Source organism: Notolepis coatsorum (genome assembly GCF_963971535.1).
Source record: "Notolepis coatsorum genome assembly, chromosome: 2".
Classification (NCBI taxonomy): Eukaryota; Metazoa; Chordata; class Actinopteri; order Aulopiformes; family Paralepididae; genus Notolepis; species Notolepis coatsorum.
Genome location: NC_140166.1, coordinates 191,648,392 through 191,665,680, shown reverse-complemented (window position 1 = coordinate 191,665,680; position 17,289 = coordinate 191,648,392). Strand labels below are relative to the sequence as shown.

Sequence of the window (17,289 nt, the reverse complement as noted above, 5' to 3'; positions counted from 1 at the left end):
ATCTACTCGATCCCCATCAAATAACTGGGATCTTTTTGCTCCAGTGTCATCGCCCAACGGTAAGAGGAGGCTGACGTTATTTTCAGCGTGAGTGTTTGTTATTATCCATACAAACTGCTCTGATATCACCCATACTACATGAAGCATTTAACGACGATCACAGAATTATAAACGACCCCCCCCCCCGTTCACCCGCGCATGATCAGTCATAACGTTTAGGTCCATGTACAGTTGAAATTTTTTGTATAGCGTGGATCGGAACCAAACGGCATTTGATAATCTATATATGCATTTATGCCTATATCTCACGTTCTAGGAATTACTGCAGAAAACGATAAAAACATATTTATACTCTAGACTGTATTTTCATATGAATGTGTGAATGAAAAAGTCAAACGTTCCTACATCCTGAACGATAGATAATCGATGTTGAATGGGCCATAGTAATGTCAATTTAGCAATACAATTTAAAAAGTTATAGCCCTGCAAAGAAGGTGAACATCTCCATAGACTTACAGTGCTGGCAGAGAATGGTATAAGATGATCAAACACCGTGGCAGTTAATGTATTAACTTAAAAAATATATATATTCTTTTTTACTTTATTTATTTATTTTTTTACTAGACTTCACTCAGGTGTATTATTGATGCTCTCATTGATACTATGTTTGTTTCTGAAGTGTGTGTGTGTGTGTGTGTGTGTGTGAGATATATATAGAGAGAGGGGGGTGAGAGAGATGAGGAAGGGGCAAGAGAGAAAGAGCTGGTAGAGTCTGTGTGAGAGAGAGAGGGGGTGTGTGTGATTACTCAGCCCTTGTGTGGGTTTCCCCTATTATTTCATGCATACTTTATTCATTGTTTTAAATTATTATTTTCTTTTATGTTATTTTGTGTATCACTCTGTTTTGAATTTGATGCAAATTTGCAATGCATGAGGGTCATCCTTTTGTGTTAAATGGCAAGCATTTGTTGACTCGCAACAAATAAGAGTATTAAAACTTGGAACTTGAAAAAGATCTGTTTAAGGTAAAAAAAAATTAAAATTTTAAAATGCGATTAATTTGCGATTAATCGCGAGTTAACTATGGACAATCATGCGATTAATCGAGTTAAATATTTTAATCGATTGACAGCACATGAGATTTCTTAAAACAGCTTGGAAGGTATTGACATGTGCAGCCACACACATTTCACTTGCACTACTAGGTCTTTTAAGTAATATTCTCATGGCATCATTATAAGCTACTTGAAGTCTCTGCAAACTTGCTTTTTTGTGCTTGACCACAAGTGTGTAGTATAAAGTGGTGTACAATATGCTCTGAACAGAGACACTTTCACACTTGTACACATACTAAATTTGCGTGTGTTCGCTTGTACATACATCCTGCGGCATTGCCTGTATTTATCATCATCTGTCATTTGTTCTGTAATAAAATGTCCAAGATATTTTACCTTTTCACATAGGCTACCCCAAGATTATTTTCAGACAATTTGAAGTCGGGACATTTTAGACATTTGTCCTCTTTGGATCTACAGATTAAAACAGCACTCTTACTGGCATTGTATTGTATCATGTTCAACCCTACATAACATATAAGAAGCTGCTGCTTATTGATCCCCTTGGGGAAATTCGGTTTACTGTATAGGGAATTGGTATATAACATGTAGCTAACTATACAACAATTTCGAGTCTTATGTCTTGTCTTTTTATACATTGAAAATGATACAATAATGTATACAGTCTGATACATTATTATAAAGTATTAATTTATGAATATATATATTTCTCTTCAGGCAAACCAGCATATCTGCATGATAGCAATCATCCTGACTGGGCCCCTTCTCTTAAGCTGGGATCAGTGCCCGTCAACGATCTAAATCCTAGATGCAGCAAGGAGAGAACAGGTATTTGTGAGTTTATGGTTACATTAACGTCCTGACTAGCAGTATAGAAGTCATCACTAAAAAATATCCATTGATGGACATTTAAAATATTTGTTTGTGTAAGAGTGCAGCCACCTTACAGAACGTGGTTACCATGTAAACCTTATGGGACATTATTCATTTGTAGCATACAGGGATGCATTCAGAGGCTGCATCCCTGTATGGGGGGGGGGGGGGGGGGTTCGTCTTATGGGCTACCCCTATAAAAGGCAAAACTAATTATTTTATTATTTTTTTATATGCATGTTGGATATGAACGACTTTTTATATGAATGTATGTTGGATATGAATTACTTTTTTGCACATTTAAGCCCACCTGGTCTTTCCTTACCTTTCCTCCCTAGAGCCTAAAAGCTATCTCATTTAGCCGATCATCTGATTATACAAATATTTTAAAGGTGCTATAATAGATAACATTCAGCCAGTAGATGTCACACTAGAGCACCAGCATGTTATTTATCCAAGCAGGTGCATTCCATCTGATTAGGGAAGGAGGGGATACATGCCTACAACATTAATTTTAGACTGTTTAAATGATCAATATGGTCAGACGACTCATAACTGCAAATAAACAATCAAAGAAATTAAATACAGTTCAAGTTCAAGTTTCCTTTATTGCCACACAACCAGGTTGGTGGTATTCTTGATCGGTACAGGCCAGGATGGATACATAATACAGTACAACATGACACAATAAATACATAAATACAGCACAACACAGCACAACATAAACACACAGAAGAATCTAGTCCATCGGTCAGGAGCTTAGTTAGTTAGTGTGGGGGCGGAAGGCGGAAGGGGGAGAGGGGGGCCAAGGGAGTTCAGGGTCCGAATGGCGGTGGGGAAGAAGCTGTCCTTGAAGTGGGTGGTTTTTTAAAGGATTGACTTAAAGCGCCTACCTGAGGGCAGGGGCTGAAACGGGGTATGCTGGGTGTGAGGGGTCCTTAGCTATTTTTCTGGCGCGGGTGGTTGTGTGGGAGGTGAAGATGGAGTCCAGGGAGGGAAGGTCACATCCTATGATTTTGGAGGCCTTGTTTATGATGCGCTGAAGTTTTTGAGTGGAGAGTTTTTGTGCGGAACCGTACCAGACTGTGATTGAAGAGGTGAGTATGCTTTGTATGATGGCGATATAGAATTGGACCAGCAGGTGGCGTTTGACCCTGTACTTCCTCAGTTGCCTGAGGAAGTACAGGCGCTGCTGGGCCTTTTTTGTGATGTAGGTGATGTTGGTGTCCCATTCTAAGTTATTGTTGATGTGGGTGCCGAGGAATTTAAGTGAGTCCGTCAGAGTTATGGTTTGGTCAGAGATTGATAGTGGGAGTTTGTGTGTTTTGTTGGCAGATCTGAAGTCGATGGCTATTTCTGTAGTTTTGGAGGTACAGTTACAATTACATTGAAATTGCAAACCTACATATTCTTTTTTTTACTGGATTTTAATCGTGTACCCCGCCCCCCCCCCCCCCCCCCATCCTAAATGTGTGAATCAGTGTTGCCAACTTGGCATCTTTGTCACTAGATTTAGTGACTTTTCAGACCCTATTAGCATCTTCATTTTGTAAAAAGCAACCAACAGGAAATCTAGAGAATTCTTTGGAACATCTATGATAATGTTGGGCGTTCAGATTTAGGCTACATTTATTTGCAGACTATTGGCCCTGCAGTGTGTGTGTATACTAGCACCAGTTAGACTTATTAGATTGTTGTCTAGTAAGCTTTCAGTCTTTTTTTTTTTTTGTATTTTATTTTTTTATTCTTTTTTAAAACAAACATATAAACAAACATGACAACACACGATAAGATATACAAGCATTAATTGTCAGGGCACATCCAATGGGATCACCTTTTGGTTAGTTGTTTTATATAAGATATACCCATAATACCTGTTATCTAAAAAAAAAAAACCCTACATACATATGCTCAGCTCGAACCCCCCCCTCCCGGACCCCACCTTGAGAAGTACCTCCACTATCCCTCGCACCTAACCAGACACTACCATTATAAGCTAGCTTTTATTCTCTCCACCACTTCTAACCCCATTGACATTTTGGATTCATTGAGACCCAGAATTCTTGCTGTAGATATTTCATGGTAAATTACATCGAGATATGTAAGAAACCAAACTTTACGGCTTTCAGTCTTGATACCCTTTCGCCCATGCACTGAACTCCTGACCTTAACTGCACGTTAATCGCAAATGTTCAAATTATTCCACGCAGAGTTCACCCTCCCAGCATCCAAGTCCTAAGTCTGCATAATGACAAACTGAGCACATGTTGGAAGTAACACAAGCAGATCATTGTTCGCAGAATTCACACTGAGCGAGTGGGTAAATGGATTAACAGACTAGCCATGTTCCATACACAACGATGTTGCGTACAGATGGCCTTTTTCAGCCGATAGTTAGATTAAAACGTATGGGTTGTGGAGCAAATGTATATCTGTGTTATCTTCATTCCCGACCACGGACAAGACACAATACATTTGTCTCATCAAGTTAAGAGCAAGGTTGCGAGGTGTGCCCAAATTATGTTCCAAAAAGTGACGGTGACAGTGAGGAGGTGCGTGCCGAGTGTTAGACTGCAGCAGTCGTACATTTATATTAATGTAGGCGTTTTAGCCTCTATGAAATGATTATTAAGTGGTCATCATTTGTGAAATATGTCAGCTTTTGCTCAATAATGTTTTGAAACGGTAATTTTTTTAAATATCAAGTCAAGATGATGCTGGCCAGTTATGAGAAATGAGATATGATAAGCCATTTGCTCGTCATCCAAAAACATTTACATTAATTAACAGTTTATGATACATAATTTTTTGGATTGATTGTAAACTATTTATATACAGTTTCACAGTTGCCCTCATTTGCAAGATGTCGAATTACATGGCAGTTAAATAAACATTTAAAATTATGATCTTCCATACACAGGTGGACTACTTTTCCCTTTCTGTGTCATGCCCTCTCTCTACCTAAACCATGTGCAGTATTCCATATTATGTGCGAACACTTCTGCCACAGAGAATCGCATGCTGTATGCAACTCCATGCAGTGCCCACACCCGGTTCTCTGCACATTGTCCATAGTTCATGTGCGAAAGAGGCTATAGAATGTGTGATATCGTCTGGCGACTTCTAGTGACTCTTTCAGCAACCAATAGTGACTGTCATTAGAAAATAATTGGCAACACTGACTTGAATGCACAGGAGCTCAGATGTCATGTGAATTGGAGATTTCTGAGTTGTTTAAATCATTGTAATGGAGCTGCATTTATGAGAAGATGTAACTGGGAAGTTTCTGACAATGATCTCAGAAGTCCAACCTCCTGTTCAAGCATTCAGGTTGGAAAATGTGAAATAGGTGATGGTAGCTGTTAGCAAGCTGTCTGCAGACCTACCACTAGGGTTGGGCGATAATTCACAATTTTTTATATATATTGTATTGGTATCGTATGATAATGAAGTTACGGTAAAGTTATGATATTGTTGCACACAATTCAGAAAAAACTATAATAATCACATATTAACTCAAATTAAATTTTGAGTATTTGAGGGGTTTTGGTTTTATATCACACTTGACATTATCATGCAGTTTAGTGCAATGAACAGCAATTAGATTATAATCTTGTGATTTTGCACATGACAACAGATATGTGATATATATATATATCTGTCAGATTATCGCAATATAATTTTCTTTCATATTACCCAGCCCTAGTTGCTGCTACTGGACATGCACATATGGGCAACAAGGTGCGAGATGAGGGTATGTATGCCCTCTGTTATATTTGCCCTACAATAAATATAGTTACAATATATATTGTATTGATGTATCTTTAGTAATCCCTTCAGGGGTCATAGCAGCACAGGGGAGGGAGAGGGGAAGTACACACAGTAATATAAATAACAATATAAGAATAAAAGGTGCGGTAGATGATAAAGGACAAGATCAAATATGAAATAAAAAATAAAGATAAGGGTCTGATCTGCAGGTGAGACATATTTATAATCTTCTCTATAATAACAGCACAATGTGCGTATGTACAGCCCCCCCTGATATACAGATTATATCCTAAATCAACCCCATGTACAAATATATATAGCTAACCCAAGTCTACTCTGTACAATGTGCAATACTCCATACTGAGTCTTAGTCTACCCTGGTATAAATAAACAGATTAGGTGCATTTGCATATACAAATAAGTAGGGATGTCCGATATTATAGGCCTACCGATATTATCGGCCGATATTGGCATAAAAATGTGATATCGGTTTTCAAAAAAAAAATAAAAAAAAATTATTTAACCTTTATTTACCCAGGCAAGCAAGTAAGAACAATTTATTATTTTATTTTGTCAAAGTATGCATAATGTTGTGTTAATTACACTACAAGAGATATGTAATGTTAACTACCTGAAATTATTCTGTTTTTGGGGGGGGGGGGGGGGGGGGGGGGGAACCCTGCATATATTGGTATCGGTTGATATCGGTATCGGAAATTAAGAGTTGGACAATATCGGTATATCTGTATTGGTAAAAAAGGCAATATCGAGCATCCCTACAAATAAGATATATGGTTCTAATACTAATAAGTGATCCAATACCTACATTTTTACCTTCAGCAGTGCAAATAGCTAAAAGCATAAACCCAAAACACCGACTACAAATCCCACCATTGATTGATTGATTGAAAACTTTATTAACATATTGCAGAATGGGTACAATACAGTACGGCTCAATACACACAATTGTTAACACTTTGAGTGCCAGCGACGAGATTTATCGTTAGGTCATGCCAACCGTTGAGTGCCAGCGACGATACATGTCTTTTTTTTTATTAGCTATTTGAATTCATATTTCATCAATCTAGGCTCATGTTAGTGCTGCAAACTCTCTCTGAGCTCCATTGGGAAAATACCGCCCCCTATCGTCTCTCCCTGTTGTACTGCACCCCATTGGATTAGACTGAATGAAACACATTCAGGGGGGGGAAATCCAGCTTCCTCATTTTACTTCTCGGGCAAGCCACCCGAGGGGATCCAAGTCATTGCCGAGCCGCAAAACGGCGTGGAATACATATTTCCAGTACCCAGCGCTGGATCAATAAACGCAACCGATATTTGGAATGGCGATCAGGAATTGGAATAATCTTTTTGGAGAACATCTGATCTGAGGTAAGGAATCTATTTTTACCAGTCTTAGGATAATCAGACCTTTTTTCACAGAGATATCAGCGTGTGCCATATGTGTGTGCGCGATCAGGAAATAAGAGATTCGATTTTTCAGCCCGCTTATATAGCGTGCATAAGTACACATATACTATCGATAATCTAGCGTTTATTTGAAAACGATTCATAAATAGGCCGAAAAATTACAACGTTTTGTGTATTCCAGAATATTCCAGTAAAGGGCGTTTCACAGAATCTTTATATTTTCCTGAAACTTTCAAAAAAACAAGTATTTCAAAATGGTATAAAACGGAAATGAACTGATTTTTTTTTTAAACAATCCGTTTCGACAATGTTGACTGCAAACAAGTCATTGATTGATTGAAAACTTTATTAACAGATTGCAGAATGGGTACAATACAGTACAGCTCAATACACACAATTGTTAAGGGGATGCAGACCAGAGAATGACTTTCGTCTTGTTTACATCAGGGTCCCCCATTTTCAATTCATCAGGACATATATGACATACATGGCATACAGATAGACAGTACTGCTACATCTATACATTTATGACATACCAGATTTGCAAATACAGTATTGTTTGCGATACAAAAAGAGTCCAGAAAAGAGTATATACATTTGACGTAAAAACTGTACATTGGGGGAGGTTGGGTAGGTGGGGTGGGTGGGGGTGTACATTGGAGGTGGTTCGGTGGGGGGGGGGGGGGACTTGGGCAGGAGGGGTGGGGGGGGGAACACTGTACAACTGTACAAGCAAAACTGTACATTGGAATATTGACAACCATACTTGGTCATTTAAGGGGTTGGTTGGGGTCATACTTGGTCATTGGAGGGGGTTGGGTTAGGACATTTACATGGGCCAGTTTCGAATAGCAGTCTCCCGTAGGTGTTCTTTGAGTGTTTTTGAAAGTGGGTAGTGATTCACATTCCTTTACAGCTTTGGGTAGGGCGTTCCACATTGATGTGACATAATTGCGAAAAGTGTTTGGTCCCTTGTTTGATAAGCGACGGCCAGATTAGACACATAGCCATAATTTAAGACATAGTTTATGCGTTTGCAAATATGAGAGCTCTATCATTGAAGTGGGTGGTGGCATTCAAAGGGGATAAGGCGTCTTGTTTACATCAGGGTCCCCCATTTTCAATTCACCATGTGTCTTTTATTAATGTGATTTCAAAAACGTCAAGTTGAGGATATCTAAAATCTTTCCAAAGCTCATACTTTACCACCCTGAGGTCCAAGATTGGTGACCAATTCAATGGATATTTCTCTGACTTTCATGTTGAAAACGTCCCAGTTCAGACTTCTTGTGAACGTAGCTTACGGTAGCTCTCTGGTGAAGTCAGAGCCTTCTCTGCGGGTGAAGTGACATAACAAGTTCAGTGGTGGTGACGCTGTCCTATCTGTCGGATCTATAAAAGACGTCAGTTTCATTTAACTTGGAACATGGCATTTTCCGACTTGAGGAGGTTACTTTGTTATCATCACTAGGACCTTGACATTACAAGTCCTTTGCAGTTTTTTTTTGTTGGGCTCTTCCTTAATGGTCATTCTGGAAGTTCTGGGTCTAAACTGATAGAAACCCAGTTCCGACTCATCTATTTGATAATTTTTTTTCGCCCTGGCTTGGAAGTCGGAAATCCCCAGTGGCTGCGTGTGTTGAACGCAGCATGACGCCGCATGTGTCGGTGGCTCGTTATCATCTCTGGACACCGGAGTGGCAGCGGACAGCAGAGAGGGGATCCCCGGAATTTTCCAGCGAATTACGAGTGTAGCAGAAAATACGACATCAAAACAATTGAAAAACTTGGGGGAACCTGATCAAGCTGCTCATATACTTCGTGAGTTAACATATTAAAACCAGCATATTAACTGATATTATCATTTTGATTTGGGATTTTAATCTAGACGACGACGGGAAGTTTTTCCCCTATCGACGTTAGCTCGGTTGGCTAACATTATTAGCATGGCTCGCTCTGTTATCATGTTAAGTTAGCTCTAACGCAGCTAACGGCTAATCGTAGACTGGAGTACAAGGAGGTAGTAACGTTATGGTCCGTGTGTCGCGGCACACACACCTTATCGAATGCAAGGCGAGAACAAGTCGGAACAATAATAAAACACTAGCTTCTTTAACGTTAGCTGAACTTTCTAATAATAAGTAAACACGTTTGATTTACTCGTTAACTCGACCTATAACTTTTCAGTTTCTGTACAAAACGACCCCCTTGGTTTTATTGTGACTGAATCCGAGCTGTCTGTCTCTGACCAGACGGGTGTCCGGGGGAGTTCTCATTAGCTCGGCTGGCTAAGGTCTTTAGCGGGTTAACTTAGCTAGCTAGCTCGTTAATGCTAACCAGCTCTTCGGTGTGTCTGGCTTCATTGTCTTAACCTGCATCGCTATTTGGTGTATACATATAGGCTTAACAATCATTCTTATTTTAAGGTAGATTGTGCCTGTTTTTGGTCATATCTTTGTCAATATCTTTGTCTAACCGATACTAGCCACTATACTGGCTCCTTGCTGGCTAGCTCCAGGCTTTATCGCTGGACAGATGGACAGGTTGTTGTTGGCAAGCCAATTTAGCACAAGATACTAGCTTGTTGTTGTTGTGTATGGGTTAGTTGGAAATAACTATTTAGGGTAAAGTTGCAGCACTAGTTTATGAATGCGATTGTTCTGCAGGATCTCAGAGATTGTGAAGCCCATCATTATTGCGTCTTGACTATTTAGATGAATGTGTATAGCTTGGTGGGACGTTGATTTCAGAAGTTGGCCAGATTAGCTCAACCGTGAAAAGCCTTTCCATGAAGGCGTAATGGTGGACGATGGTGCCCCCATTTGTGTGTGTGGTGTGTGTGTGTGTGCACTTTGCGTCATACAAGTCCCAGACATGGGCAACTGTTATCACTCAACCAAAAGTGTAGACATCCCTGTATCCACCTGTATCTAATTATCTAGCAAAAGTCTCCAGTAGTGTTGATTATACTAATTTATTTATTTATTAAATGTAATTAATCACAACTCTTTATTCTTGAGGTATGTTTAATGGGTATTGTGTACATATATTTTGATTGATAAGATACTCATTTGTCAATTCCATGGTATGAAATACATTACCATATTGTTAATGTGAGCAGTGCATCATCCTTGACCAGCATGTTTCAATGACATGAAGTAGAGAGAGAGAGGAAATGACTTGTTAGTTATAGAATACCCCTATACAGCAGGAGACTCCCTAGATCTGATCTAGATCACTATATCTCATGCACCTCTCAGAAGGTCTGTGTTTCAATCTTTCAGGTATAGTTAAGCATTTGAGACCGACCAGCGAAACGGGACCTTAGGATAGTGACAGGGGACACATGTCGCTTTGCATCTCATGACATGCAATAGAGTTGCCCGCAGAGGGATGCCTCTTGTTAAAACCCCTCCTGAGAGTGATGTGACCAGACAGGCATGACTACTGAGTAGTGACTACTCTGGTTCCGCTGTATCAACGTTTATTTATTTTTTGTATCGAGTGTTTAAAAAAAAAAAGAGAGAAATCTCTATTCTCAAACACATTAGCAAAAGCTTTGTTTCACTTCATGGTAGATAGAAAGATCACTAGAGCATACAGTTAAGGCAACACAGTAAATGCAGCTCTGTATTCCACAGTTTATATTTGAGGCAAGTCTGCCCTTCATTTTCACTATACTGTGAAAATAAGTAAGTGTAACCACAAAGTGAGAGCCAGCTCCATTGTGTCTTGGGGTTGAATTATCCTTTTTTGTTTCATAGTTTCAGTTTAAAACTTTCATCTTTTTACATTGTGCTTTATGATCCTACTTTATGATTGTGTTGCAGTTATGCTTACTTTGTAATTAGTCTGGTACATGGCTACTTGGTTGCCCAGAGGAAGATTTCATGACTGATAAACTGATGAATGATATAATTCATTTATCTGTTTCCTGATTCTCAAATCTCACCTGTTCTAATGCCTCACTCACAGTGCAATCTATACCTAACAGTGCTCTGTCTCCACAGTGGGGTGGAGCACAAACCCTTATTGTTTCCATCCATCCTCATGTCTGGCTGATGTGTTATCATAATAGCATCTGTGTAGTTCTCAGTGGGGCACCTTGCCTTCCAGCACTGCAGTGAGTGAGTGTGTTGAGACTTAGCCTAAGAGCTTGTTGAGCAGCAGGTTTCTCTCATCTGCTCCAGTGGTCACATTGAAAGAAAAGGTAATACGTGTGTTTGGGATACATGGGGTATTTATTGGCTGTTGGTCAGATGGGGAGATTAGGGATGCCCCCCCCCCGGACCCAGGTTCTAAACGGGACCCGGTACTAAATTAGAAAAAAACTGAGTATTGATAAGCTCCGACGTTATCGGTACTGCTATCGATACTCGAGAAATTATTATTATTATGAGTTTTTTTTTTTCGAGGATTTAAACGTTGCCAACTATCTCTCCTCTCTCTGTCTGCACGAGAAGCGAGCCGCAGCGAGCCATTATTACACACACTCGTCGTGAGCCGCTCACACTCACACATACGGGTACTTAACACTTTCCGTGCCACGGGTCCGGTGCCCCCGAACCCCGTTGCGTGCCACCACCCACTTCAATGATGGAGCTCTCATATTTGCGAACGCATAAACTATATCTTAAACTATGGCTATGTGTATAATATGGCCGTCGCTTATCAATGACTTGTTTGCAGTCAACATTGTCGAAACGGATTGTTTTTAATCGGTTCATTTCCGTTTTATACCATTTTGAAATTTTCCGTTTTATACCATTTACTCGTTTTATGAAAGTTCCAGAACATTTCAGAAGATTCTGTGATAATCGCCCTTTACTGGAATATACTGGAATTAGGGATGCTCCGATCACGTTTTTTGCCACTGATCGTCTTGAGCCATATCGGCCGATACCGATCTGATACTGATGGTTTTTTATAATTTTTTTTTAATTTATTTTATACTTTTTTTTTTTTTTTTTTTTTTTAGCGTTTATCGCTTTTCTGGTCAAGCATGACTAGGCCTGCCACGATAACACATTTTGCTGGGCGATTAATTGCCCCCGAAAATATCGCGATAAGCGATATTATTGCGACCGGTTAGAGAATTTTTTTTGAGAAATTTATTTCCCAAAACTTTTATTTTGAAGCCCACCGCTCCGTCTTTTCCGGTGTTTGACTTTTATTTTGAAGCCCACCGACCGGACCGGAAGTATTGTTGTTATTATCCTAAGCAGAAACTATGAGCCGACAACATGTCTCGTCGGGTTCTGTTTTTGAGCTAATGATAAAACAAATTGTTGGTGAACAACTACCTTTCGGTTAGTTTTAACGTTAGCTACTAACGTTAGATGCAGCTACTACAGGCAATCAACGATGAGGAGGAAGCGTCAAAGCAGTAATAGAATAGCTGTGGTGCGTAAGCACTGCAGCACGACTCGAAACTACCGGAGTGTTATAATAAATTAATTCATGTTTAACTTGTCCCCGTTTCCAGTCCTTTGACTAGCCCCACCCGTTCATTGTAAACAATGATGCATGTAATTGTATTAACGTTATTCTGTGTTGTACTTGTAGCTATGCTATACGTTGTATTTCGTTTGTTAGATATTTAGCTAATGTTGTTAGCATGGAATGAGAATCAAAGCTCTATCTTTCATCTTTATTTAGCAGTCCAGTTTCTCCGGGCAGTAGCGAGTAACTACTTGGGTCTAAAAATAGCTAACGTTACACTACAAACAATGCTACTTGGTTAAAAGGAGCAACACTATTGAGAAATGTCTATGTGGCGTTGCCCCACGGAGCTCCCGTGCTGTACTCTAGTAACGTCAGCGGCCCGCCTCCCAACACGGACAGTGACTGAAGGGGCACTGGTTCCGCCTCATTAAAACAAACGCGCAAATAGCAATTAATCGCGCCCGTCAAAATCATTGCATTCATTTTAATTATCGCAGCAATTAATCGATTTATTGCTTATCGCGGCAGGCCTAAGCATGACCGACAGTTGTAGGGTGAAACGGGAGAGAGAGCAGGGGGAGACATTCGGCAAATGACGGCGAGTCCGGGAATCGAACTCGGAGTCAACCAGATCCGTGACGCAGCACGGAGTCCCGCGACGCAGCGCGGTAACATGGTGTGCTACTGGAGCACCCCTCTTTTTTTTTTATTTTTTTTTAATTTTTTTTAATAAAATATATATATTATATAATTAGACTTTTACTTGTATTATCTGCGAGACATCGCCACCATGCAACAAGTCAAAATGCTCGCTATCTGCAAACGGCTCCACTGTCTGTGTGTACTCGAGTAGCCTCCAGCTACAGCCAGGATTCTCCGGCGCTGCAGCTGGACCCTAGTATTGGTATAAATCACATTCAGCAAGCCCTCAGCTCGAATACGCATCGAATCAATGTTATAAGACATTGATATCAGGAGCTATCTGTAGCTACTGCTAGCCGGCTAGATAACGTTAAGACAACGCCTCAGTGAACTATTTAGTTTAGAGCTAACGTGAGCGAACGTGAGCTACCGAGTCAACGGAGGTAACTTATCATGCACTCGACTATTGCTGGAGCATTTGTTGATATCAGCAGCTATCAGTAGCTAGCCAGCTAGATAACGTTAGACAATGCCTCATGTAGTCACTGGGTCATTTAGTTTAAACGGTAACGTTAGCTCGGTAGGTACTGGTAGCCAACGTTAGCTCACGTCGCATCACCCGTGTTACCAAGTAAACAAATCACGGAGATGGCCAGTTCGCCCGCAGCATCCTAGTGCTAACGTTAAACTCTCAGAATGGTAGCAGTTCGCCCGCAGCATCCTAGTGCTAACGTTAAGCTCTCAGAATGGTAGCAGTTTGCCCGCAGCATCCTAGTGCTAACGTTAAGCTCTCAGAATGGTAGCAGTTCGCCCGCAGCATCCTAGTGCTAACGTTAAGCTCTCAGAATGGTAGCAGTTTGCCCGCAGCATCCTAGTGCTAACGTTAAGCTCTCAGAATGGTAGCAGTTCGCCTGCAGCATCCTAGTGCTAACGTTAAGCTCTCAGAATGGTAGCAGTTCGCCCGCAGCATCCTAGTGCTAACGTTAAGCTCTCAGAATGGTAGCAGTTCGCCCGCAGCATCCTAGTGCTAACGTTAAGCTCTCAGAATGGTAGCAGTTTGCCCGCAGCATCCTAGTGCTAACGTTAAGCTCTCAGAATGGTAGCAGTTCGCCTGCAGCATCCTAGTGCTAACGTTAAGCTCTCAGAATGGTAGCAGTTCGCCCGCAGCATCCTAGTGCTAACGTTAAGCTCTCAGAATGGTAGCAGTTCGCCCACAGCATCCTAGTGCTAACGTTAAGCTCTCAGAATGGTAGCAGTTCGCCCGCAGCATCCTACACACAACAACAACACACACTCTCGTTACCACACCGCTTTACGGTATTTTCACAGCACTGTCGCAACATTACCGTAAAAGCGTGAACACCGTTGTGATCATACACAACAGTTAGCTCTCAGAATAGCCAGTTAGCCCGCAGCAACAGTAAGCGTGTCTCATTTAATTTCCCCCACTGAAGCGGGGTTCTCCTCCTCCTCCTCCTCCTCCTCCTCCTGTGTGTAGACAACCAGCTTCTGCGTGTCTCGCTCCACTAGTGAGGACTGGTCTCGCCCTCTGCTGGCGCGTGTGTGCACTACAACAAAACTCAGTTTTGACGTATTGATTTTCAATACCGTCGGGATTTCTAAATACCCTGGTATACCATAATACCATAATACCGCCCAAGCCTAATATGTGTACTTATGCACGCTATAGAAGCGGGCTGAAAAATCAATTATCCATTTCCTGATCAGCACACACACACATAGGGCCCACATTGATATCTCTGTGAAAAAAGCTCTGATTATCCCAAGACTGGTAAAAATAGATTCCTTACCTCAGATCAGATGTTCTCCAAAAAGATTATTTCAATTCCTGATTGCCATTCCAAATATCGATCGCGTTTATTGATCCAACGCTGGGTGGTCGAAAAAACACAGATTCCACGCTGTTCTGATGGTCCACAATGAATCCGATCGGCTCGAGTTACATGCCTGAGAAGTAAAATGTGGAAGCAGGATTTTTTTTCATGAGATTTCATTCAATCCAATCCAAAGGAGTGCAGTACCACACGGAGAGACGATAGGGGGCGGTATTTTCCCAATGGAGCTCAGAGAGCGTTCCAGTGGTAAACGGGAGGCTAGATTGATGAAATATGAATGGAAATCGCTAATAAAAAAAAACTATTAAAAACGAGATCTCTCGTCGGCTGGCACTCAACGGTTGGCATGAACTAACGAGAAATCTCATCGTTTTTCTAACTATCACAGTTCTGTGTTTCAACGGGCGAAAAACATGCTTGGCAAACGCGATCATAGTTTTGAGTTAAAACTACCCCCCCCCCCCCCCCCCCCCCCCCGCTTGATGATTTTGTGATGATACATATATACAAGTCATATACCTTTTGATATGGGAGTTTTCAGGGGATCAGACAGAACGGTTTGGGCTTATTGCTAGGGATGGGTATCGTTAGGATTTTATCGATACTACTACTCTTATCGATACTGCTTAACGGTTCGGTACTTTATCGATACTCTTATCGGTTCTTTTTGATTATTATTTTTGCAAGAAAAAAAGACAATTAATTAAGAACAGAATCGACATTGCTTTATTATTTATACAACTTAATACTTTATAAATAAGTATTATAAATAAATATAATTTCTTCAGCAACAGCAGCAGCAATGTTCTTTTATATAACTTTATAAATAAATATAATTTCTTCAGCAACAGCAGCAACAATGTTTTAAATGTGTCTGACTCTGAATTATAGACTTTTTATAATAAACAACAAATGCAAAAGGCTAACAGAACTGTGACACTCGTTCACCCTATCCTCTGTCATCCTTCCTCTAGCTGCTAGGGAGAAAGGACTTTGGGTGGTGGAGGGAGGTAGAGGGAGGATGTGTGGTGGCCCTGGGCTCACTGGCCTGGGACACATTGGTGGCTGACGCCTCAGCTTGACGATCTATAAAACGTTTTTAGATTGTAGTATTTGTAGCTAAACAATTATTTTGTTTATTAGCCTATTTGTAATAATTCGTTATTAGCCTAGGAAACTCCGTATCTTGGCTTACCGGCTGCAGTGGACGTGGATGCAGATGGACCACTGCGCGCAAGGCAGTCGAATACGGCGCATTTCTGCACGCTAATATCATGTTTTGCCAACAAATGTTTTGATAGGTTGCTCGTATTGCCACCCTTACTGGCAAATGTTTTGTTGCACTTGTGGCAACGTGCATTGTCGGCATTGACCCTTGTAAAGTACCATACTTTAGAACGCTTCGCTCTATCCGCCATGATCACGACTCAGTGCATGCAGAGCTGCTGTCTGTGTGCAGCGCGCTATAGCACGGGGCGTCGGGGACTTTCATTAAGGAGTACCCGTATGTAGTACCCGTATGTCTATGTGTAGCACTAGCGAGCGACTCGCGAGGAGTGTGTGACAGTGTAATAATTGATAGGGGTGCACCGATATGAAAATTGGCCACCGATACCGATACCGATTGTTCAACTAACACAATCGGCCGATACCGATACCGATACCGATAATTGTGGCAAAAAATAAGTATTTTTAATTTCTTATTTTTTTTTTATTTCTTTTTTTATTTTTTTTTATTTTTGTTTTATTTTTTTTAATGAAACTACTGTATATTTGTATGTGTGTTTGTATTTGTAGGCCTCTTTACTTACTTAAAAAAGGAAACATCAAGAAATATGTTTATGGTATCACTGATCCCTCTCCCAGTATCGTCTGGCGGCCTGCAGAGGGATACTATTTTCTCAACCAGAGCTTTCAACCAATGCAATGGAACCATTCTGGCGGCCTGCAGCGGGATACTATTCTCTCAACCAGAGCTTTCAACCAATGCAATGGAACCATTTTGATTGACAGTCGATTCGGCCAATTACGCCACACCGCTAGCACCCACCTCCTGCTTACCACCAAGCGTTTATTCATTTTTCTACTTCGGGGCATGCCGCCATTGATCTGCTTGCGAGAATGCGAGTCAAACTTAGAACCACAACAAGCTAATACGTTAGCTGCCCGGCAGTGCCCGCCGACCAGCGCGCTCC

General features: G+C 40.9%; 1 protein-coding gene across 3 annotated transcripts in view; it reads left to right on the top strand.

The window, feature by feature from the left end:
- The first annotated feature begins 8,593 nt into the window (after positions 1-8,593).
- gatad2ab (GATA zinc finger domain containing 2Ab) overlaps positions 8,594-17,289 on the top strand; it is a 96,859-nt gene continuing 88,163 nt past the window's right edge. For all 3 annotated transcript variants that reach the window (XM_084307251.1, XM_084307250.1, XM_084307249.1), the window contains exon 1: positions 8,594-8,972. The gene's annotated coding sequence lies outside the window, so the exon portion shown is untranslated. The remainder of the gene's footprint in view (positions 8,973-17,289) is intronic.